Here is a 26,544-nt window from a genome sequence, read left to right as displayed (position 1 = left end):
GTTTAAGTAATTCGTTTATAAAATGATTCATTCAAGATAAATACGGGGATATGTTAACCTCAAACATCATTCCTCTTTTTTAATCTTGCACTGTTTTCCTACTTCAATCATTTATCACATCACAAATGTATGGTGTCAAAGAGAGCCTGAGAGCTATGCTGACACCGTACAATCAAACAGTACCGCTGTGTGTGTCTCTCTTTCAGACCGACACAACTTTCTCTCCTTAAAAGTCAATTCCTACTTCAGCTATTTACACATTCCATTGTAGCTGAATCCATATGTTCAAACTATGGCGGGCTAGAAACAGGCACAGGAACAACACAAACTCGTAGGCTTTGAAGTTTGTTCACAAGTCGAGATTTAGTACGGGGTTTGGGTTAAAGGTCAGAAGAGGCTGTCGTGTTTGGTTGTGGATGTAACCTTGCGCGCCAGTGTAGACACAGCAGTCGTCGGTCGTGCGCGCCCTACTGGGTTTGAAGTGTCGTGTGTTTATTCTTGAGGCTTTTGGGACAATTACTCTTAACCTTTTCAATACAAACTTACAAATACTGTTTAGTATTTTTCTGAAAATAGACGTACTTCTATAACTAGACATTGAGCATACATCTGTTTAGAGACTAACTGTACTCTCGTGAGGACGCCCCGCTGTCACAGAAGAAACGATCCGTGCCCCCGGGACCATGATACAGCAGTTCATCCCATTCAATACGCTGTATGTATAAATAGTGTGGGATGTGCTTACAGGGGTCACAAGAGTTCACCGCGCGCAGCCCCGGGTCAGATACGATTTATTTCGTTAGCTGAAAATACATACACTTGTATCACAATTATTCGAGGGAAACAATGTGGTCAAGAAATAAATGGTATAACTCGCATCAATCTGTTTTGTTATCAAACATTTATATTGGGAAAATGTGGTCAAATAAACAGTTTCAAGCGCGATTGAAATCAAGTGGTTAAGATTTCCTCAAAAATATATGTCAACATTAACAGCATCACCCCGGGTCCTCACTAAATTAAAGTTATTTTGACAACTGAATGTGATCACCACTCTATATGCAATGAGTGAACTTTCGTCACCTCTAATATGCCAATTTTATTTAAGCATTACATTTGCCAGTCGTGATGACATCAACAATTCCCGGTACCAGTGAAACGGGGAAAACACAGACGGTATAACCAGTCAATGATAACCAGTCCATGTCCGGCCCCTATTGGGGACAGCGACACTATAAACATGGCATTCGACGGTTTTCAGTTCCTTTTCCTCCGATATGAAGTTGAAATTTTCGATGTTCGTTGCAGTCCAGTCACTTTACTCAAAAATATATACTAAAGCGGGACAAAATTGCAAAATAATTCATTTCTTATTTGAATGGTAGGTACCTACAGTATAACATGGGAAACCTCTACCAAAATCGACCTTTAAATGTATTTTAGGCCTTCTAGGAAATCAAGAAAATAAGAGAAAATAACATGTTTAACCCTCTTTGAAGTGTACTTTATCTTAATCTTGTGTTATGATGGATATGTAAAATTAACAGTATAGTAAGTCATCTAACGGGCATACAACAGAGTTCGTCAAATTGTTCAACTCGGGTATTGGATTGACTAAAAATATTGAACTACCATTTCTGCTTAGAATCAGTTTTAACTTGACGATAATTGATTTTGTAATTGGTTGTTGGTGAAATACTAAGTTTGGTAAGAAAACCTAACAGTGAAAACATCATTACATGTATTTTCTAAAATGTCCGCGACTTTGAACAACGAAAATCTTTGTTTATCCGATTACTTGATCAGCTAACCAGAAATGAAAATGTCGTGAAAAAAATGTCAAGTTCAGCATTCATACAACTCCATATTTTTATTGTAATTGTATAAATAGTTTAGTGGAATTATATAACATCACCTTTAATAACCACACAGGTGTTCGTCAAGGAAATTCCATTTTTCATAGAATTAATTCTGATATTAACTTTACCGCATCTAAGCCCTTGATATCCATACTTTTTTTGTATTTATCAAATCGTATCATATCGGGGGAGGGTTCTAATGTTAAATTTCCATAGGCGTTGACGGTCCACCGCCCACCCCCACCCCCACCCCAATTAAATGTTTATCTTATCTTCAGTTTCATTCCTGCATGGGGAGTAAAATATTTGTAAAGACAAGACGTTACATTACAAAAATACAATAAATAAAAATAAAACCATTATAAACACACAAAAAAGAGGATTAGAAAAAGGAGAACAATTAAATAATAGTAATAACTACACAAACACACAACGTCTCTTACACATACAGGTACAGGTACTATGCACACTATAAGTAAATTGGCATATTACTTTTAAACACATATACTCAACTGTTGTTGTATACTAAATTGCTGTATCAAACAACTTTTTCTTTGAATTTCATTTTGCAAGGCAATGGTCAATTACAATGTGGTACATTTTATTATACTGTATAGATAGCTATAGGTTGTTACACATGTACTAAATTTGTTTATCAAAATCCATTAAGACATACATGAAGTATCTAAATCTCAACAACCTGTGAACTACAACAGCAATGAGTACAACCAAACTAACTTTCGAACATCACTTTCAAATCCCTCCATATTTGATCAAATTTTTCAATACAAGCATTTTGATTGACAATTCTTTCTCAATATCATATTTGGAACTCAAAAACTCATTCAAACTATTTAGATGTAGTCGTTGTTTTTTCCTAGACGTAGAATATATATATAATCTCACATACATAATTAAAAAATTAAAGGGCAATGGAAAAGGGCTTGATTCCTCAAAAACTACTGTTTCTACTCTAAATTGTATCATTTTACTAGTATTATCATATATTCTTGTTTGCAAATCTTGCCATAATTGAAAAGACTGTGGACATTCCCAGAAAATGTGTACTATGGTTTCGATTTCTGTATTACAGATAGTTACAAATATCATTGTCTAAGACGCCGATAGTTTTTAGATAGTAATTTAGTGGAAGAATGCGGTGCTGTAGTCGGTATTGAAACCATTGTATTGTTGCATCTTTGGTAGTAAGAGAAGAAATCGCAGATATTTTTTCCCATAGTATACTCCTAAAAGTATCTTGCTGCTTCCATTTTTGCTCTGATATTATCAAACCTATATTGCCTTCAATTAAACATAAATACATATCTTTACATCCCTTTTTACTTTTTAATAAGACATGGATATGACTTGGTATAAGAGGTCTTACTATTATGTTATCTAACCCTAGGTTTAAATTTAAGGTTTTACAACTTTGTTTGATTGTGCTACAAATACTATGATAGAGTAAAAAGTTGTTTGATTCTATACCAAAGTTTTGTTTAAAATCAGTAGAGGACAGAAATTTGTTCTCTTGATCAATTAAATCACATACATTTTTGACGCCTTTATTAAACAAGTTTCTGTTAAAAAAGTATTTCCAATATGAAATAGCGGGTTATACCAGATAGGCGGGTTCATGAGTTGTTCAACTCTAGCCTGTTATATTATCAAAATGCAAGTTGTATAAATTGGGAAATAATTCAATATGGACTTTGAAAAGTTTCAAATCAGCCCAACAACCCAACTTTAAATTTCATTAGATGAAAACAAAATCCCTTTTTTAGGAAAACTAAACATGCATGCCATATTTCAATGCATTTATTCTAACCTTATATAGATAGGTATTACTTTAAGCAATAGTCATGGTGCATTAATTCTATTAAGGTTATACAATTTGTATGTATTATACATGGACTTGTCTTGTAGTAAAGTCATTCAAGCCAGTATAATCTAAGAATTAAATATCACACTGCCAATAATGTCAAGGAGCCAATCATGCTTATTTTCCTGATTTCAAATATGGACGAAGAGGCATTTGCATAAACGTTGATTTTTGTAGTCTGATCCGCTGTTATAAGATATCTACAATTCAAACATCTTGTTTTCTGTTTCATCATACATACCGATAAAAAATGAAATTTTGTTGCAATTAGGTCAAATATACCAAACTCATTTCTGTCCATGAGCTCTAAACCGTTTACATTGGGCAACACGAACTTATCATTGCTCTAAACCGTTTACATTGGGCAACACGAACTTATCAAATCCATTCCTGTCGATCCACTGACCATTACTATCACTGTATACTTTTCAAAACAAGTGATATTGACAAATTTCCAGTCGACAGACAGCGGAAGTTATGTCGCAAGACATGAGACTAATCGGGGACAACTATTAATGGTCTAACTTTATACACTGTGTCTGTACAATGTGACTACGTGAGGACAACGTTATTTGCACTTCATCCCCTGTCTAAAACGCCTATTGGGGACACACTGCATATCGCTTCCTTGTCACATGACCGCCTGCTCTTACAAGTGATGAATGGCGGGAAATGGTCGTTACGACTGCCTCGTTATCGTGCTTTCATTGACCTGTCAAAATGATGGAAACGAGGCCACCTCAAACATTTACAACTACGTCCATGTACTGTCACGTATCGTTTGAGCATAGAATAGCTGCAAGTGATTCTACGTCAGTCGTAAATACCTGTAGTTACCTGGTGAGATGTACTACGCTATCTACCTGTAGTTACCTGGGAAGATGTACTAACCTATCTACCTGTAGTTACCTGGGGAGATGTACTAACCTATCTACCTGTAGTTACCTGGGGAGAGGTACTAACCTATCTACCTGTAGTTACCTGGGGAGATGTACTAACCTATCTACCTGTAGTTACCTGGGGAGATGTACTAACCTATCTACCTGTAGTTACCTGGCGAGAGGTACTAACCTATCTACCTGTACTTACCTGGGGAGATGTACTAATCTATCTACCTGTAGTTACCTGGGGAAATGTACTACCTATCTACCTGTAGTTACCTGGGGAGATGTACTACCTGTCCACTTGTAGTTACCTGGGGATATGTACTAACCTATCTACCTGTAGTTACCTGAGGAGATGTATTAACCTATCTACTTGTACTTACCTGGGGAGATGTACTAACCTATCTACCTGTAGTTACCTGGGGAGAGGTACTAACCTATCTACCTGTACTTACCTGGGGAGATGTACTAACCTATCTACCTGTAGTTACCTGGGGAAATGTACTACCTATCTACCTGTAGTTACCTGGGGAGATGTACTACCTGTCCACTTGTAGTTACCTGGGGATATGTACTAACCTATCTACCTGTAGTTACCTGAGGAGATGTATTAACCTATCTACTTGTACTTACCTGGGGAGATGTACTAACCTATCTACCTGTAGTTACCTGGGGAGATGTACTAACCTATCTACTTGTAGTTACCTGGTGAGATGTACTAACCTATCTACCTGTAGTTACCTGGGGAAATGTACTTCCTATCTACCTGTAGTTACCTGGGGAGATGTACTAACCTATCTACCTGTAGTTACCTGAGGAGATGTACTAACCTATCTACCTGTAGTTACCTGGGGAGATGTACTAACCTATCTACCTGTAGTTACCTGGGGAGATGTACTAACCTATCTACCTGTACTTACCTGGGGAGATGTACTAACCTATCTACCTGTAGTTACCTGGGGAGATGTACTGACCTATCTACCTGTAGTTACCTGAGGAGATGTACTAACCTATCTACCTGTAGTTACCTGGGGAGATGTACTACGCTATCTACCTGTACTTACCTGGGGAGATGTACTAACCTATCTACCTGTAGTTACCTGGGGAGAGGTACTAACCTATCTACCTGTAGTTACATGGGGAGATGTACTACCTATCTACCTGTAGTTACCTGGGGAGATGTACTACCTATCTACCTGTAGTTACCCGGGGAGATGTACTACGCTATCTACCTGTGGTTACCTGGGGAGATGTACTAACCTATCTACCTGTAGTTACCTGGGGAGATGTACTACGCTATCTACCTGTACTTACCTGGGGAGATGTACTACCTATCTACCTGTGGTTACCTGGGGAGATGTACTACCTATCTGCCTGTAGTTACCTGGGGAGATGTACTACGCTATCTAACTGTAGTTATCTGAGGAGATGTACTAACCTATTTACCTGTAGTTACCCGGGGAGATGTACTATGCTTCAGTAATTAATTGATAAATCAAATAATTAATAAAAGGTCTAGGAACCATAACTGTGTCCATATCAAGAACATAATTGCTTACCTCAGGCCACAACATTTCTAGAATCAATTTATTTACGTTATTCCGTACAAAATATATCTAGCAGCAGATTATCATTACTTTGTTCCATGTTAAGGCTAACTTCTGTATATTGATACAGTCCATATTAAGGCTAACGTCTGTATATTAACACATTCCATATTAAGGCTAACGTCTGTATACAGATGTGTGGCCTTAAAATAGAATGTGTTACTATACGCGTAGCCATTCCATGTGAACGCTACAATCCTGTCTATTAAAAAGGACATTTTATTTACTCGTTAATATCAAAGTACAATATATCCAACACGTTAGCAAACATTCCCCATATTCCTCCAAAGATTGAATTTGATGTGTCGCGTTTATGACGATAAATCCCGAGCATTTGATTAAATCCGCGCGTGCTCTTGAAGTAACCGTTTACAAGTTATTGAGATAATAAGTTTATATTGAGACTACAAAAAGCGAAGACTATGCATGCTACTTTATTCTTGACAAACTTTTACGTATGTGATAGAAGTATTAACGTCAGACCAACCTAATTCCCGTAATGACCAACACCTCAAACCCATCAATTAGACGGCCCCTAGAGCAAAACAAACAAACACGTACAAGTGAAGAATAGTGTCGTCTGCTGAAACACTGACATCATGTCTTACTATAATCAACGTACCTAAAGTATTCTAGCATGAACAAATAGTTGTCCGCACGTGAATAATGCAATACTTATATCTTATTGAGCTATCCTTGGAATTTTACTTTAAGTTCAATACTAAAACATCTGTAGTGTTAGATTTTATCCCAAGCATCATAACTACCCAGTTTTTAATTAAACTTTTAGAGCATACATTGTTAAAGTTCTTTTTATTATTAAGTTGGATGTTAGTATACAATGTTTGTTTCCCCGAACCAGTGATATCATTTTTATATACCGTATAGCGGGACATTTTAGCGGGGCTTTAATTTGGCGATTTGGCGGGTCCGTATAAAGATCGCCAAAATTTAACCCGTCAAATTTTAACACCGCCAAATAAAAAGACGCGAAAATACAGTTTTCGGCATTTCTTACCAGTCGCTAATCTCAGATGACATTATATAACAGGTCGACTGTAAGAGCGTTGTAGCGTGGTCGGGGGATGATGCTGGTGATTATTGATTGAACAGACAAATACCATAGACATTAATCAAATGAATGAGAGAAGAATAAAGAATGTTTTCAGGAACCTGTCATGTGGAGTGAGAACAGCCAAGCATACATATCTTTGTAGCATACTGTAAAGTATTCTTCTCACACTGCTGTCTAAGCTATTGACACATGTTGTAAGTAATGCAATCAGGGGTCTAATATGTCACTGTAACTACACATTTAGACTTATTAAACACATCAGGACAGCGATAGCTCAGTAGGTTAGCTCGCCGGCCATTTAACCTCAGGTAAATGTCCGAGGTGCGAGGTTCGACACTCCCTACCCGTGTTGGTTTGTGTTTCTTGGGAAGCGGAGAAACGGGCCGGTCTGTGTTGTTCTGGTTTTGTCCTTGGGCAAGGCGTGTTATCCCAATTGATCTGGATGGCGTGCGACGGGCCTCTTGTATGTTTTCCAATGAAGTAGTCACCAACTACTACAATGATACCATGGCTGTTCGTGGCGCAATAAATCAAGTAAACAAACAAACACATCTATACAGACATTTGTGCAGTTCGGAAACGTGGTCAACCACGTGACCTTATTCAATGATGCATGGAAGCGCGTCGCCTAGATGAAAACGTATCCATTGTGTCGATAGCCCAACAACCTGTACAGTGTTGCAAACAAGGACTGTTATAAACCAAGATATACTGATTTCTGTATTCGGCTATCGCGCTTTTATCCAACAAATTGTACAGACACAGAAGAGAAGGAGAAAGAAAAAAATCTTGCCAGTCATGGTTCTATTCATCGGAAAGTGTCGATAGGCAATTGAATAGAAAAAAACCTTAGGACGGGTATATCATTATGCATTAACTGTTCCATCGCTGCTAAGTAAGGGGAAGTCCCCAGCTCGTGAATTCCAGATGGTAGATGATAGACCTGATTTCGTTATATCTTATTGTATGAAATTAAATAATTCATTCGCGCTGCCTAATTCGTGTTACATGAAGCATGAATCGTTAATGGACTATCTGGCCATCTCTTCTCGCTATCTCTCTGGTATGTGTTCTTCTGAGATCGACATTCCTCACCAGTCTCTAACAAAGACCACGTCTGCGCAGCAGTCACTGTAACCGTCAACATCAGTTCACAATGCCTGCTGTACGTCGCTGGCAGTTTTATGAGTTTTGCAATGATGGTCCTCTTTGTTGACCTAGATCTTGGTAGAAACATGTGTTACGAAAGACTAACTCCCAGGTAAATATCGCAGGGCGGGATGTGCTTCTACAGCTTTATAATATGTAGTATTATAAACTCGTCTTTGTGTGTGAGGATCGTTCACCCGGTATCTCATGAAAGCTAAGAAGTTCGCCAAATCGAATGCACGTACATATGTACTCCTTTACGGGACAAGTACCAACCAGACCTAACGTACCACCGCCTTGCCATCCACAGACAGTCTGTCGATTTTGGATCGTGCAGTTAAATACTGTAGCTGACGTTCATGCATAGATAAGCTGACAGAAGAAGAAATTTAATGAAATAAGGTTATTAAAATATCCAGCACCCGATAAAATCACGTTAAACTTTATTTGATATGTTTGTATTGGGGTTATTGAAATGTCTCTTACATAAGCTCATTTTATCCATAAAGATTAGAAGTGCTTTATATCATTCTTCCTATAGGCATTCCCCCGTACACGTCCGTGTCCTTAGGTGGCACTTTGAAGTTACTACCGGAATGATATTAAACATACTCTTACAGATATGGCGGCTGCACTTCCGAATCTTTCAATAGTTAGAACGACATGAAATATTAGTGATTTGCCCCGCCTGTCCTTTATTCCTTCAACGTAGCTTGATGTATGCATAAAAGGTAAGTTTAGAATTGAATTGCCCCCCACAAAGCCATTGATACAAACGGCCAGCTTCATACTGGTTTGGTATGTAGGTAAGAAACCATACATATGGTCCTTACCTGTCGTTAAATCCAGATACTATTAGCTGGATATAAAACCTTTATCTCCTCTGTGCATGGTTGATGAATATTCAATGTAGCCATGCTTGCCTGTTTGAACGAAAATGGTGGTATCCAGCTGACTAGATCATATCTCCGCTCACGGTTCGGGTTAACAATTCGGCAGTCTTAAAATGACACTCGATAAAACATTAAGCTTTGATGTTGACTAAGTAATAGATATCTTTCCAATCGCATCGAACTGAGACAGTGACTGGCCTGGCAACATGACTGTTTCCACTAGGTATACCCATCATTTACTGAGGTGTCGGACACAACAATAGGCCTGAACCCACGGGGAATAAAGCCCACAATTCACTGAGGTGTCGGACACAACAATAGGCTGAACCCACGGGGAATAAAGCCCACAATTCACTGAGGTGTCGGACACAACAATAGGCCTGAACCCACGGGGAATAAAGCCCACAATTCACTGAGGTGTCGGACACAACAATAGGCTGAACCCACGGGGAATAAAGCCCACAATTCACTGAGGTGTCGGACACAACAATAGGCCTGAACCCACGGGGAATAAAGCCCACAATTCACTGAGGTGTCGGTTCAAACAACTTGAGTGGTCCCACGGGATATACACCCCACATTTACTGAGGTGTCCGGCCACAGGACTGGTCCCACGGGATATACACCCCACATTTACTGAGGTGTCCGACCACAGGACTGGTCCCACGGGGTATACACCCCACATTTACTGAGGTGTCCGGCCTGACCACAGGACTGGTCCCACGGGATATACACCCCACATTTACTGAGGTGTCCGGCCTGACCACAGGACTGGTCCCACGGGGTATACACCCCACATTTACTGAGGTGTCCGGCCACAGGACTGGTCCCACGGGATATACACCCCACATTTACTGAGGTGTCCGGCCACAGGACTGGTCCCACGGGGTATACACCCCACATTTACTGATGTGTCCGGCCTGACCACAGGACTGGTCCCACGGGGTATACACCCCACATTTACTGAGGTGTCCGGCCTGACCACAGGACTGGTCCCACGGGATATACACCCCACATTTACTGAGGTGTCCGGCCTGACCACAGGACTGGTCCCACGGGATATACACCCCACATTTACTGAGGTGTCCGGCCTGACCACAGGACTGGTCCCACGGGATATACACCCCACATTTACTGAGTTGTCCGGCCACAGGACTGGTCTCACGGGATATACACCCCACATTTACTGAGGTGTCCGGCCTGACCACAGGACTGGTCCCACGGGGTATACACCCCACATTTACTGAGGTGTCCGGCCACAGGACTGGTCTCACGGGGTATACACCCCACATTTACTGAGGTGTCCGGCCTGACCACAGGACTGGTCTCACGGGGTATACACCCCACATTTACTGAGGTTTCTGGCCTGACCACAGGACTGGTCCCACGGGGTATACACCCCACATTTACTGAGGTGTCCGGCCTGACCACAGGACTGGTCTCACGGGATATACACCCCACATTTACTGAGGTGTCCGGCCTGACCACAGGACTGGTCCCACGGGGTATACACCCCACATTTACTGAGGTGTTCGGCCACAGGACTGGTCCCACGGGATATACACCCCACATTTACTGAGGTGTCCGGCCACAGGACTGGTCTCACGGGGTATACACCCCACATTTACTGAGGTGTCCGGCCTGACCACAGGACTGGTCCCACGGGGTATACACCCCACATTTACTGGGGTGTCCGGCCTGACCACAGGACTGGTCCCACGGGGTATACACCCCACATTTACTGGGGTGTCCGGCCTGACCACAGGACTGGTCCCACGGGGTATACACCCCACATTTACTGGGGTGTCCGGCCTGACCACAGGACTGGTCCCACGGGGTATACACCCCACATTTACTGAGGTGTCCGGCCACAGGACTGGTCCCACGGGGTATACACCCCACATTTACTGAGGTCTCCGGCCTGACCACAGGACTGTTCCCACGGGGTATACAACCCATATTTGACATCTCATATGTGTCTATCTGATAAGAACGAAAGAAATACTATGTTTTTAAAATATTATTAATAATCAGGCTAATTTATCAGTTTCCTCTAGTTTTTGCTGTTGTCTGAAGAGCACCAGAGAATCTAAAAGAGACAAAAACAAACAAACAAACAAACATACAAACACAAAAAACAAAAAACAAAAACCCACACATAGCTTTGGCCTGTATAAAGTGACCAGGTCATCCGGTCATACCGTAATATATAATTAGTAGTTATGTACCTTCCTAAACAAACCATATTTTTATGTGTATGGATCTTCAAACTCTTTTCACCTTTACATTAAATGTCATTGATAACGCCAAGACGACTGCATTATATATATATATATATAACATGGTTTTGGAATTTCGACATGGTCTTTGCAGTGCTTAAATGTAAATTGTACATTTTACGAAGCGTAGACCGCCAACAGATCGTTAGATAGTGTCCAATATGTTACCATGTTCCTAAAACCAACACCGCGTCACTGGGATTGGCAGCAGACTAGGGGAACAAGCATCGCACAATCGGTGTAAAACGAATGACGGCTTGAAAACATCGCTAAGAAAACAAACCATGGAAGACGTAATGGTATAAACCTATGGAGAAGATGGGATAATGACTCTTCAATTGTTAATATGGATTACCTAATCTGTCGCCGACAATGTCAATATTCCAATTAAGTTTGGGAAGCCTTGCTTTTCTCCGCAGTGGGGTGTTGGGGGAGAGTGACACTGCTGTCAGCCATAACGACTTAGCACTGGGAACTGCCTGCTGGTACTGTGCTCTATTGCTGCTTCAACGACCCAAACTAGCCGTATAAAACAATCACGCTTTTTTATGACGTCAGAGGATCCTCTAATTTTAAAGAACTCATTAAAATGTGTACCTCGTACCAACATCTCGAGTCAATGTCCCCTATTTTAGAAACAGAGAATCGCCAATAATGACAGGGGCATCTGTTTTGGTCACTACTTTGCGATCTTAGTTTACAGTCTCCAGCTGCGCCAGTATTCGGCTTTCCGTTTTTCAACATATATCCCGCATACTAGATGAAGATGACGTAAGCACCAACTACACGTCGTTTGAGAGAAAAGAAAGAAAACAAATGTTACGGAAAGCCAGTACGACAGGCTAAAAGAGAAATGCTTAATGTTTAATCCTTTATGATAAATGCTTAATAAACCTAAAAGCCGAAACTTGTCTGCTTTGAACAAAACAAAGGCGATATTGTTTACAACCTATCCTTTCAGCTCGATTGTCCAATTTTGAAAAGTAAGTTTTTTTTTCGGAATTACTTAATTATATTTTAGCATTTAGCTTGTTGTGTTTACTTTCCGTACATAAGCTATAATTCTGTTTTCATTATCTAAAGGTTTGTCACACGGAATACTTACAACACAAGGCTTTGTATTGGAATGAGAGAGACTGACAAACTATTTACAAATTGTCAAGCGAAAGCGCAATTTTGTTAAGCATTTCAAAAAGGGAACGAGATAGCGTAACCGAAACCAGAGGACGGCATTCTTAACAAAGAAGACAAGACGAATTGACTAAACAGAACACAAAATAAGAGCTGGTATTTAGAGTTAAGCTGTCTTAGCAGAAATGGACGAAGTGACTCAATCAAGGCAATCTACGGACTGAATAAACCAAGGACTTTTTAACCTAGAGCCTGGGGCGAAGTGTCTGAATGGAGTCAATATACGGACTTTTTAACCTAGAGCCTGGGGCGAAGTGTCTGAAAGGAGTCAATCTACGGACTTTTTTTACCTAGAGCCTGGGGCGAAGTGTCTGAATGGAGTCTGAATGGAGACAAGTTACGGACTTTTTAACCTAGAACGTGGGGCGAAGTGTCTGAATGGAGTCAATCTACGGACTTTTTAACCTAGAGCCTGGGGCGAAGTGTCTGAATGGAGACAAGTTACGGACTTTTTAACCTAGAACGTGGGGCGAAGTGTCTGAATGGAGTCAATCTACGGACTTTTTAACCTAGAGCCTGGGGCGAAGTGTCTGAACGGAGACTTTTTAACCTAAAACGTGGGGCGAAGTGTTTGAATGGAGACAAGGTACGAACTGATTAAACAATACACTGATGCCATCATCTTATTATAATATACTGATGACGTCATCTTAATATAATATACTGATGTCGTCATCTTATTATAATATATACTGATGTCGTCATCATAATATACTAGTATGGCCATCTTTTTTGTTTCAATTTAAACAAACAAGATATTGAGCCCAGTACATCATTATATCTACTTTATTTCGGTTTAAGGATACAGTGATTTGCTATATAACCAAAAATGAGCATTGATCACTTTACTTCCGGTATGATATTTAGACGGAAGTTCGCTTTACTTCCGGTATGATATTTAGACGGAAGTTCGCTAAGTTGTCGGTAGGCGATGATTATATACTGCTTTTTAAAAATTCCGACATGTAGAACCATTATGAAATGCATCTTCTTTGTACATAACAAATAACTTTCTATGCATATTCAAATGACCAAAGATAGGAGTTACATCATAATAGGTACATTCCGTGAATATTACAAACCAGCAAAAAATATGGGCTGGCTCAACTTCACAAACATAAATTTTAAATGTTGATACATTAAAAATGGCTATAAACGCTATGTTTAATGGTTGTATGCGGTGTCGGGATGTATACAGTATTACCTGTACCTGTATATTAAGTGCTATTTTGGTATCTCCATCCGACAAACCGTCGCTATATTTGGTATAAATCTGTTTTGTTTACATTTGTTTGTTATTTCATCTATTTTTCAAATTGAACTGCTATCTCAGTAATGGTCTTACCTGACTGTCACTGTTCGGCCTGTAGGGTCCGAGAAGACACTCCACGGAGAGGGTTGGTACCGGTGTCCCACTTGTGTGCGCTACAGCGACCACTTAGGACCGCCCTGTGACAGACAGTAAGACGTCTCGTGCATATCGTAACACATTTCCGCTTTCGTTTTTATTTCAAAAACAGGCCTCTGATCATTTGTATTTCTTTTTTTAGGTTATTCTCGTTAATTCTTTATATTTTAATAGACTAACTATTCGAAATGCTAATAGGGCTGAAGTCAAATTCCGATGTGCCATATCCTGTCAACAGAGACAGGGGGCGGGGTTTTGAAACTAATTTATATTCGGAACGGATAGAGATAGCATAGATTTCTATTGTTACAAAATGTACGCGGTGTTCGTCCCTTCTCTGTCAATCAGTTGATAGGTGTTAGCTGGTCCAGAGTTACACAGATAGTATTTGCACTTAGTCGAAGGGGGTGGTGTGGGGTGTGGTCCTAGAGGCTGTTTCGAGACATCAACACTCCCTTTCATACCATTGCATTATAAAGCTGTTTTGATTTATCCATCAATAGACAACAAGAGATTGAAGTGTTTAAAAATCAATTACTTTCCAGTCAATAAATTTTCTATTGCCCATTTTTATATATTGTTAAGAATGTGTGCCCTTACTCATGCGGGGTCCTTCATGATGGGGATGTGCTTCATTGAATATCTATAACCGAAAATGTCTTCATCTTGTTTGAATATACATGTGTGTATAATGTCAGTGTTGTGTGAGATGGTTAAATGAGGCTTTCATTCCTCGACTCTGAGCTTTATTTAATATCTTAGACGTGATCGTTCGTTAAACGCACACGTCAGTAACTACAACGACATGCTCGTCAGCCAGGCATGTGACGTTACGGAACATTGAGCTATTAAACGCCATAGGTTTTCTATCTCACGTTCTATTTTTGTTAACTCATTAATCACTAGGGAACCCTGAATATGGAGATGTTCTTAGTGATCTACACACACAGCAGGCTACTTACATAACATATTACAACAGTAGCGACACCTGGAGTTCTGTAGTGAAATTAGCTCAATATACAGGAGTCTTAACGTTCTCTAATTCAATCACGTGTCCACAGTTCATGCACAAACTGGTGATACTCAATGTTGTTAATTTTACACATTGGTGTCCTTTTAACCACACCATAAGGATGTCGTCAGAAATAACGTAGTTCAAAATGGAGCATGTAACCGCAATGTTTTACGAGATTAATCTGAAAATGATTTCCGTGTTACGTCGAAGCAGTCAATCTATTTAAGTTGTCTGATTGATCGACTATAGCATTCGGATTAATTTGGGTGTGAGTGTACATTATAAATGGCCAGACAGACATTGTTAATGCATTTTAACGTGTAGTAGATACTCCGTAGTTTAAACCTTCATGCTTCAAGGCGTGAACACTAGTCTTATCCATACTTTCAATTCGGTTCAATTTTTTTTTATTATTTTTTGTAATTAAAAGTCTACTTTATTGGCTAAACATGAACAGAATGCAAATATCAATACCATGCGATGCTAAATCAAAGTGGATGCGGGCATGTCTTCCTCAGCTCTAATGACTGATGGAGAAACACGTCTGAAGTATGATCTTCGTATTCGACGACATGATATTTGTAAAATTGGTTGGGTTAAAGATATGCTCAGACTAGAGATAGAACTTGGATTTAACCGGATGTTTAATGGAACATTGGACAAAAATGTAATTCATCATCAAGTAAACTACATACAGGTTCTACATTCTTTACATTCTGGGAATATTTCAATCTGTCTTTTGTTATTTCAAGGTCATTGTCTTCAAGGATTAAAATCAGGTAGATAAAGGAATACTTATCTTCTGTAGAGTTACGGTCTTTGCACGAATTTATTTGATTGTAGCTTGATTAGCTTGAAAAAAACGTAATGGTTTTGCTGTCAACACGATTTTAAGTACACGGATCCACCAAATTGAGAGGGGTGATACACGACGGCTGAATTGGCTTCTTACACACCTCGAGGACGACATCAGTAACCAGATAATCTTACACACCTCGAGGACAACATCAGTTATCCGGGAAATCTTACACACCTCGAGGACATTATCAGTTATCCGGGAAATCTTACACACCTCGAGGACAACATCAGTTATCCGGGAAATCTTACACACCTCGAGGACAACATCAGTAACCAGATAATCTTACACATCTCGAGGACATCATCAGTTATCCGGGAAATCTTACACACCTCGAGGACAACATCAGTTATCCGGGAAATCTTACACATCTCGAGGACAGCATCAGTTATCCGGGAAATCTTACACACCTCGAGGACAGCATCAGTTATCCGGGAAATCTTACACACCTCGAGGACAACATCAGTTATCCGGGAAATCTTACACACCTCGAGGATAGCATGAGTTATCCGGGAAATCTGACACACCTCGAGGACAGTATCAGTTATCCGGGAAATCTTACACACCTCAAGGACATTATCAGTTATCCGGGAAATCTTACACATCTCGAGGATAGCATCAGTTATCCCGGAAATCTTACATACCTCGAGGACAGCATCAGTTATCCGGGAAATCTTACACATCTCGAGGACAGCATCAGTAACCAGATAATCTTACACATCTCGAGGACATTATCAGTTATCCGGGAAATCTTACACACCTCGAGGACAGCATCAGTTATCCGGGAAATCTTACACACCTCGAGGACGACATCAGTAACCAAATAATCTTACACACCTCGAGGACATTATCAGTTATCCGGGAAATCTTACACATCTCGAGGACATCATCAGTTATCCGGGAAATCTGACACACCTCGAGGACAGCATCAGTTATCTGGGAAATCTTACACACCTCGAGGACAGCATCAGTTATCCGGGAAATCTTACACATCTCGAGGACAGCATCAGTAACCAGATAATCTTACACATCTCGAGGACAACATCAGTTATCCGGGAAATCTTACACACCTCGAGGACAGCATCAGTTATCCGGGAAATCTTACACACCTCGAGGACGACATCAGTAACCAGATAATCTTACACACCTCGAGGACAGCATCAGTTATCCGGGAAATCTTACACATCTCGAGGACAGCATCAGTTATCCGGGAAATCTTACACACCTCGAGGACAGCATCAGTTATCCGGGAAATCTTACACACCTCGAGGACAGCATCAGTTATCCGGGAAATCTTACACACCTCAAGGACAGCATCAGTTATCCGGGAAATCTTACACACCTCGAGGACAGCATCAGTTATCCGGGAAATCTTACACACCTCAAGGACATTATCAGTTATCCGGGAAATCTTACACATCTCGAGGATAGCATCAGTTATCCCGGAAATCTTACATACCTCGAGGACAGCATCAGTTATCCCGGAAATCTTACATACCTCGAGGACAGCATCAGTTATCCGGGAAATCTTCAAATACCCCAAAAAATGATCAAACATCCGGAACATCAACAAAATCAGGAAAATCGGGATATTGCCAAACATCCGGGACATTAACAAACATCCGGGACATTACCAAACATCCGGGACATTAACAAACATCCGGGACATTACCAAACATCCGGGATATTACCAAACATCCGGGACATTACCAAACGTCCGGGACATTACCAAACATCCGGGACATTACCAAACATTCGAGACACTACCAAACACCCGGGACATTATCAAACATCCGGGACATTACCAAACATCTGGGACATTACCAAACATCCGGGACATTACCAAACATCATGGACATTACCAAACATCAAGGACATTACCAAACATCCGGGCCATTGCCAATCATCCGGAACATTACCAAACATCCGGGACATTACCAAACATCCGGGACATTACCAAACATCATGGACATTAATAAAATTTGGGATATAACCAAAAATCTTGGATATTAACAAACATCTGGGACATAACCAAACATCCGGGATATTATATAATATATCACGAAACGTGAGAATTTGTAGAATTGATGTCCGCAATGAGTCTAATATACAGACTTAATTTAACTCTAAATGTTATCAAAATACAATAATATCAAAATACAATATCATATGAAAATATTCGGTGTATTTTGTACAAAACGATATTCTCTGTAATAAATGTGATCGATATAATATGTACCCTTTGATAATAAGAATTTTATACATCACGACTTTGTCCGCATTTAGCATTTTGTCTGATAAATACTGATTGTATAAACCGCCATCCCCACTGTTCATGATGATGAACTTCCGGCTGTGTTAATTGCTCACGGAAATAATCTTAAATGTCAGCAGAAAACACACACTTCAGTGGGAGGAATGTTGTTCTATTGAGATCAATTTCATCAAAAACATGAAATGCGAAGTCAGCATTCTATTGTCATCCTTTCTACGTAACAAATATTTCTGTCGGTTAGATTGTGTGATCGAATGCACCGTTATGACATTTAATTGTGTGGCATTTTTTATATTTCCTGGATGACAAAGACAAATGTTTACATACTTACTAAAAAGTTGCTGCCCGGTTATGATGTGTTGTTAGTCGGGACACTAAAACTACAGTATCAATGACCTGTCTTCCTGAACGACAGAAAGTCCTGCTGATATCGATGATTCGGACTCCGGGTAAGTTAAGTATTGAACTGCTTTCAGTTGGCAATTATGGGCTGATAATGCAAACTTGACAAAGGAAAATTTAATGAAGTGCACATTGGTGTGAAGGGTCACATTTGTCATTGGATACAATATTTACATTTGATGGTGTAGGGGTGTGGGGTTATATTTGATGGGGTAGGGGTAACGTTTGCTGGTGTAGGGGTTATATTTGATGTTAAAGGAGTCGACTGTTCTGTATACTCTCAATTTGTGTATGAGGACGAGAACATCACAGTATCTAGCTCCGACAAAGATTGGAAGTGGAATCTCGTCTGTAAACATTGAACACTGAGATGTACAGCCCGAGGTCTGTGACCATTGAACACTGAGCTATACAGGACCAGGTATGTGATCATTGGACACTGAGATGTACAGGCCCTGGTCTGTGATCATTGAATACTGATATTTACAGGATCTGGTCTGTAAACATTGAACACTGAGATGTTCAGTCCCTGGTTTGTGATCATTGCACAGTGTGATATACAGGACCAGGTCTGTGATCATTGAACACTGTGATGTACAGGACCAGGCTTGTGATCATTGAACACTGATCTACAGGACCAGGTCTGTGATCATTGAACACTGTGATGTACAGGCCCTGGTCTGTGACCATTGAACACTGTGATGTACAGACCAAGGTCTGTGACCATTGAACACCGAGATGTACAGGACGAGGTCTGTGATCATTGAACACTCAGATTTACAGGATCTGGTCTGTAAACATTGAACACTGATGTACAGGACCAGGTATGTGATCATTGAACACTTTGATATACAGGACCAGGTATGTGATCATTGAACACTATGATCTACAGGAACAGGTCTGTGATCATTGAACAACTTCATATACAGGACCTGGTCTGTGATCATTGAACAACTTCATATACAGGCCCAGGTATGTGATCATTGAACACCGAGATGTACAGACCCAGATCTTTGATCATTGAACACCGAGATGTACAGGCCCTGGTCTGTGATCATTGAACACTGTGATGTACAGGACCAGGTATGTGATCATTGAACACTGAGATGTACAGACCCAGGTCTGTGACCTTTGAACACTGTGATGTACAGGACGAGGTCTGTGATCATTGAACACTGAGATGTACAGCACCAGGTCTGTGATCATTGAACACTTTGATCTACAGGACCAGGTCTGTGATCAATGAACAACGTGATACACAGGACCTGGTCTGTGATCATTGAACAACGTGATACACAGGACCTGGTCTGTGATCATTGAAAAACTTCATATAGAGGACCAGGTATGTGATCATTGAACAACTGCATATACAGGCCCAGGTCTGTGGTCATTGAACACCGAGATGTACAGGCCCTGGTCTGTGATCATTGAACACTGTGATATACAGGACCAGGTCTGTGATCATTGAACACTGTGATATACAGGACCAGGTCTGTGATCATTGAACACTGTGATATACAGGACCAGGTATGTGATCATTGAACACCGAGATGCACAGACCCAGGTCTGTGATCATTGAACACTGAGATGTACAGGACCAGACCGGAGACAACCAGACTGGTTTACCCACCGAACACCACCTGTTGGTAACACTTGTTTAATGACAAGTAATGGGGTTAGTAACCGTAATATGTGTTCAATGACAAGAAAAGTGGCTAGTTACCGTAATATGTGTTCAATCGTTTCAATGTTATTGACTAGTTCAATGACAACTAATTTCTAAATCAAATAAATCAGTTAAGTAATTTCTTGAGGTATTTGAACGGGTTTGACTATTCCGTGTTCAATCGGATGGTGGCGTAAGTCGCGAGCACGTCAAACACACCTAGAACGATTCGACATGTACGATAGGGGAGAGACTAATTGGCCGGAAGTCAGGGGGTGAATATTTCACACTGTTACCGTGTTAGACAAACAGAGCCGGCACATTTAAACTTGCTCGGACATTTAAATAATTCTAGATTAATGCCGAAGTACAGCATTAACGCTCCTCATTAGCACGATCCATTTCCTATATAGAGACAAATTAATCTAACGTTAATTGTTAAACTGAAGTAGTGGTCGTACATTTATTTGACTGATCTAATAGTATTTTAGAAGGTTTAGTTATGCCGATGATATTGCAATATGTTTGATATTTCCTTATAAATAATTTCAGCTAGCAATTAAGTAGATATTGTCTCCCAGCTCTCAATCTACCATACGGTGTATCTGAATTTTCAATAGCGGAAAAACATCTCACATTTTCTTATCAATGAAATCATCTGGCAAAAACAACGAGGAAAGATTTAGTGACAGTTTATCAGTTGAAACACGGTTGTCTCATGTTCAATGCCCCCGTAAAGTTACGATGTCAAAAGCTCGGAGCTTACAGCCTGGCCCATACAACATATCGTCCCTGTGGCGTTGGCTATGACATTTAATTAATATATGTTATATAATATGTTAAAAATCCATAAAAAAAATCCAGTTATTATACGAGGTAAATGAAATCAGATTGCCCTCCTTGGCCTCGGCAATAACGTTAACTTTGATCAGTGCGTTATGATGATTAGGCAAAAATGCGATACCCCGAAAACCGTTTTATTTACACGTGTTATCAGGCGTTCTGTAGATATAATTGTTTTCGACAGACGTTTACACAATATACCTATGTATGATATATACGACAACACGCGGTTAACAGTCTATCAGTGTATTAGGTAAGGGTAGCATTTCCACGTGTTTCTAATTTCTATGATCGATTGTTTTATAACACTATTCACGAGATAACATTCCACTAAAGTAGAACTTGATGTGCGTACAATTTGTCGTGTGTAAAATGGACATGATGAAGCACGTTGCTCGGTTAATATGACAGATTTCTGGCAACTGTTCTTGTCTATTTATCTTATACTGTTTTTGCAATAACAATCACGTGTTTGATATTCATTGCACCAAATACGTCACCGCATGACTGAACGAATACAAACAAAAGAAAATTATTAATCAATCAAGCAAAAATAGTCCCCCTCAGTGTGATAAATATAAGCGATTTATGGCAAAATTAGGACTGAACTATAATGAAAGGCGGGGCTCTTTCATTTGGAGATTTCATCACTGGTGTCAATGTCCCAGAGCGAAGTGTAAGTCGTGTTTTGCCTGTCGCGTGTATTTCACGTGTATGCTACTTTAAGCCTACATAACGAGCCCCTATACGCGGCCATTGATATACGTTTATAACGGTAATCATTGTAAATAAAGTTTGTCTATGAAGTGTGTTTGGTTTATCATACGTGTTTAAGATGACACTTCCAATGTACAGTAAATATTTACGGTGTATAGCAGTCTGATATATCTCACGTGTATCTCACTTTACACGTGTAATTAGATTACTCTGAAATGTTGTTGACATTCTCTATCATGCTGACACCGAAACAATTATGTGTCATTATACTGTACCACAATCCAATACTGGGCATCTTCCAGGATGCAACGAGGACCAATTGTAATGCCTTTTCTCTGCCACGCACCAATGCTCGACGACAAGTCTTCGTGCAAGTATTTCTCCACCAAAGTTAATAACAAGTCTACAAGTGTTTCTCCATCACGGGTTAATACTCGACTACAAGTCTACAAGTGTTTCTCCATCACGGGTTAATACTCGACTACAAGTCTACAAGTGTTTCTCCATCGCGGGTTAATACTCGACTATAAGTGTTTCTCCATCGTGGGTTAATACTCGACTACAAGTCTACAAGTGTTTCTCCATCACGGGTTAATACTCGACTACAAGTCTACAAGTGTTTCTCCATCGCGGGTTAATACTCGACTATAAGTGTTTCTCCATCGTGGGTTAATACTCGACTACAAGTCTACAAGTGTTTCTCCATCACGGGTTAATACTCGACTACAAGTCTACAAGTGTTTCTCCATCGCGGGTTAATACTCGACTATAAGTGTTTCTCCATCGTGGGTTAATACTCGACTACAAGTCTACAAGTGTTTCTCCATCGCGGGTTAATACTCGACTACAAGTCTACAAGTGTTTCTCCATCGCGGGTTAATACTCGACTACAAGTCTACAAGTGTTTCTCCATCGCGGGTTAATACTCGACTATAAGTGTTTCTCCATCGTGGGTTAATACTCGACTACAAGTCTACAAGTGTTTCTCCATCGCGGGTTAATACTCGACTACAAGTCTACAAGTGTTTCTCCATCGCGGGTTAATACTCGACTACAAGTCTACAAGTGTTTCTCCATCGCGGGTTAATACTCGACTATAAGTGTTTCTCCATCGTGGGTTAATACTCGACTACAAGTCTACAAGTGTTTCTCCATCGCGGGTTAATACTCGACTACAAGTCTACAAGTGTTTCTCCATCGCGAGTTAATACTCGACTACAGGTCTACAAGTGTTTCTCCATCACGGGTTAATTACTACAAAAAGAAAGTTTCATACGTTTTTCGTTAGATGTTCGTGAGCTATACATGTTCATTGTATTGATTAAAACAGACGATATTGTTTGTGTTGAAATATCGTATACCAGGTATCATTTAAGCATTGATGTCATTTTTTTTTTTTTTAGTTTCATCGGGGTATGAAACAAATTTTGTTTGCAAACTGTATGAATCCGCGTAGCGGATTCTTACAGAAGTTTCCAAACAAAATTTGTTTCATACCCCGATGAAACTAAAAAATAATTGACATCAACGCTTATAATTAATTTTTGAAAATGATTTTCTAATTTAAAACATGTTTTATGTACAATTTTACTGGTTTTAAATGGGATTCCTTTTCTCAAATCAATACGCAACGTCAATTGTCGTATTGTGACGTCACATTTTTCGCGCCATTCTCGGAATTTCTTTCATAGAAGAATGAAAAGAATTTTTCGACCAATCACATTTGAGTATTTACCATGAAAACAAAGAAAAAATAATTATATACGTATGAAACACGTTGTTGAGATCTACGCTGTGTTGAGGTGAAGACCAGAAATTAAATCTCAAGGTCAGATATCATTACTGTTTTTAGTGCCTAACTGCAATGCAGTCATGGTATTTTTCTTGATTCTGTTACTAAGCATCATATAAACATGACAATTATAGTGCCCATATGAACCGGTCCGTCCGGGTATTGTCTCCAGAAACCTAACCGACCCAGACTTTACAACACGGGCCGCGGTGGCCGAGTGGTTAGGAGTCCCGACACTTTATCACTAGCCCTCCACCTCTGGGTTGCGGGTTCGAAACCTACGTGGGGCAGTTGCCAGGTACTGACCGTAGGTCAATGGTTTTTCTCCGGGTACTCCGGCTTTCCTCCACCTCCAAAACCAGGCACATCCTAAATGACCCTGGCTGTTAATCGGACGTTAAACAAAATAAACCAAACCAAACATTACATCAGGTCATTCACTCATTTTAAGGAATTCAGCCAAAAAAATACACGATTCCGACAAACTACATTGTATTTTGTCAATTGATTCAATATTTTTTTGTTTACTTTGTTTCTTTTCATTAATTTATTTTTGCATGTTATTCAGATCCCTATACGCATGCTTAAATGACCTTTAAACTGTTCCAGTATTGTTTTCACTGTCAACCGAAACACGATATAGAATCTTGCCTAGCTGTCAGAACCTGATACACGAGAGAAGTTTGTCTACATTGCGTAGATTCGTTTTTTGTTAACTGTAACAACTTGATCTTTCGATAAGACCGGAAAGAATGTTAACAACTATTTATAATTGAATAGTTTTATAACAATAAACATGATAAATAAATAAACAAAATGTAGACATAGAGCTCTGAAAGTGCTGAATGATAGAAATTCGGGCTCGATGTCAATTAATTTTTTTCCTCAAATGGAGGGGTTATGTTACCCCCGTGTCCATATGATGCCGACAATGTCACATGCGGACGTAAGGTCCTCACGGAAAACGGTGATTAAGGCTCGTGTAAATAGCAAAATGCAGTGATATTTAACAAGCCTATAGGGACTTAGCAAATTGTTAATATGTATCATGGCATTTCAAGGTCAAAAGAAAATCGATGTTTATGTCTTTATAAAGTCCCATCTGGCCAAACAAATGTTCGCACTACCTGCTATAGACACTTGTGAGCATAACGGCATTTTGTGTAATTATTGTTTTATCCACATGAGCTTTCTGTGTTCTCATGAAACTTTTACGCATGTTTTGCCGAAATTAACAGGTTGCTTAACACATTAAATGTCAGAAGCAAGACCCATGGATAGTCATGATACAGATTAAGAATTGGTCAAGCTACTTCTGTTCCGTTCCACCATAATATTGATTTGTATTCTTGTAAAATATCACTAGATTTGCTATTGATATGAACCTTAACAGAGCTACATAGTAAAACCAAGGTTCCGTCTCCACATGCTATCAATATGAAGACACGTGATGTTTTCTTGACTGAAACTTTGCAGGCATTAAGAAAATGTCCGTTGTCCACCCCGACTTACGACGGAAACCGGAAGTTGATATAATTGATCCCGGTGTCACTTAGAATTGAATTGAATTAATATTAGTTACGGCGTCAATAAAATTCCTCGATGTCCGAAAGATAGAATTGCTTTAATGTCACATAAAAGTTTTAAGTCTTGTATAAGTTACAAAACACTTACATGTGCATCCAAGATGACTTGACGAATCGCATCCAAATGAAAAGACATATATGTTTTTGTCTATTAAATCAAATGTTTTGGTTACTTTTCACACGGATTTAATTTGAAAAGCGCAGCTGCTTTGATATCAAATGCTATTTACCAATGTAACTTAATGACAAACATGTCTGTTTTACAAGAAACATGCCATTCGTCCGGATGTTGAGACAGTCACAACCATTTCTTTCCAACCCGTGTATGACTCCGTTTGTTTGCTGTTTGCACTAAAGGGACTGTGTTACCCGAAGTATGTGGGATGGTATGAGCGAATTCGTCAGTAATTAGTGGTTATAAACTTACCACTGTGGATATTTCAGTTGTCTGTGTTTCTCAAATTTCTAAATAGTTCCACATGAACGGACGGCTTTGTGAGTGTAGAAAACTGTAGAATTATTCAGCAGAAAATCGCACTGTCTATGACCTGAAAATGTTGTCTACCAGGCTCTAGGCTGTGTGGTTATGACCTCTGAATGTTGTCTACCAGGCTGTAGGCTGTGTGGTTATGACATGAGAATGTTGTCTAGTAGGCTGTAGGCTGTGTGGTTATGACCTGAGAATGTTGTCTAGCAGGCTCTAGGCTGTGTAGTTATGACCTCTGAATGTTGTCTAGCAGGCACTAGGCTGTGTGGTTATGACATGAGAATGTTGTCTAGTAGGCTGTAGGCTGTGTGGTTATGACCTGAGAATGTTGTCTAGCAGGCACTAGGCTGTGTGGTTATGACATGAGAATGTTGTCTAGCAGGCTCTAGGCTGTGTGGTTATGACCCGAGAATGTTGTCTAGCAGGCTGTAGGCTGTGTGGTTATGACCTGTGAATGTTGTCTAGCAGGCACTAGGCTGTGTGGTTATGACTTGAGAATGTTGTCTAGCAGGCTCTAGTCTGTGTGGTTATGACCTCTTAATGTTGTCTAACAGGCTGTTGGGTGTGTGGTTATGACCTCTGAATGTTGTCTACCAGGCTGTAGGCTGTGTGGTTATGACCTCTGAATGTTGTCTAGCAGGCTCTAGGCTGTGTGGTTATGACCTGAGAATGTTGTCT

General features: G+C 39.9%; 1 protein-coding gene across 1 annotated transcript in view; it reads right to left on the bottom strand.

The window, feature by feature from the left end:
• Window positions 1-14,242, bottom strand: part of LOC117326374 — a 63,714-nt gene extending 49,472 nt beyond the window's left edge. The window contains exon 1 of the mRNA XM_033883097.1: window positions 14,165-14,242. The gene's annotated coding sequence lies outside the window, so the exon portion shown is untranslated. The remainder of the gene's footprint in view (window positions 1-14,164) is intronic.
• Window positions 14,243-26,544: the final 12,302 nt, after the last annotated feature.

Source organism: Pecten maximus, chromosome 4, assembly GCF_902652985.1.
Source record: "Pecten maximus chromosome 4, xPecMax1.1, whole genome shotgun sequence".
Lineage (NCBI taxonomy): Eukaryota > Metazoa > Mollusca > Bivalvia > Pectinida > Pectinidae > Pecten > Pecten maximus.
This window is presented reverse-complemented; position numbering and strand designations above follow the sequence as displayed.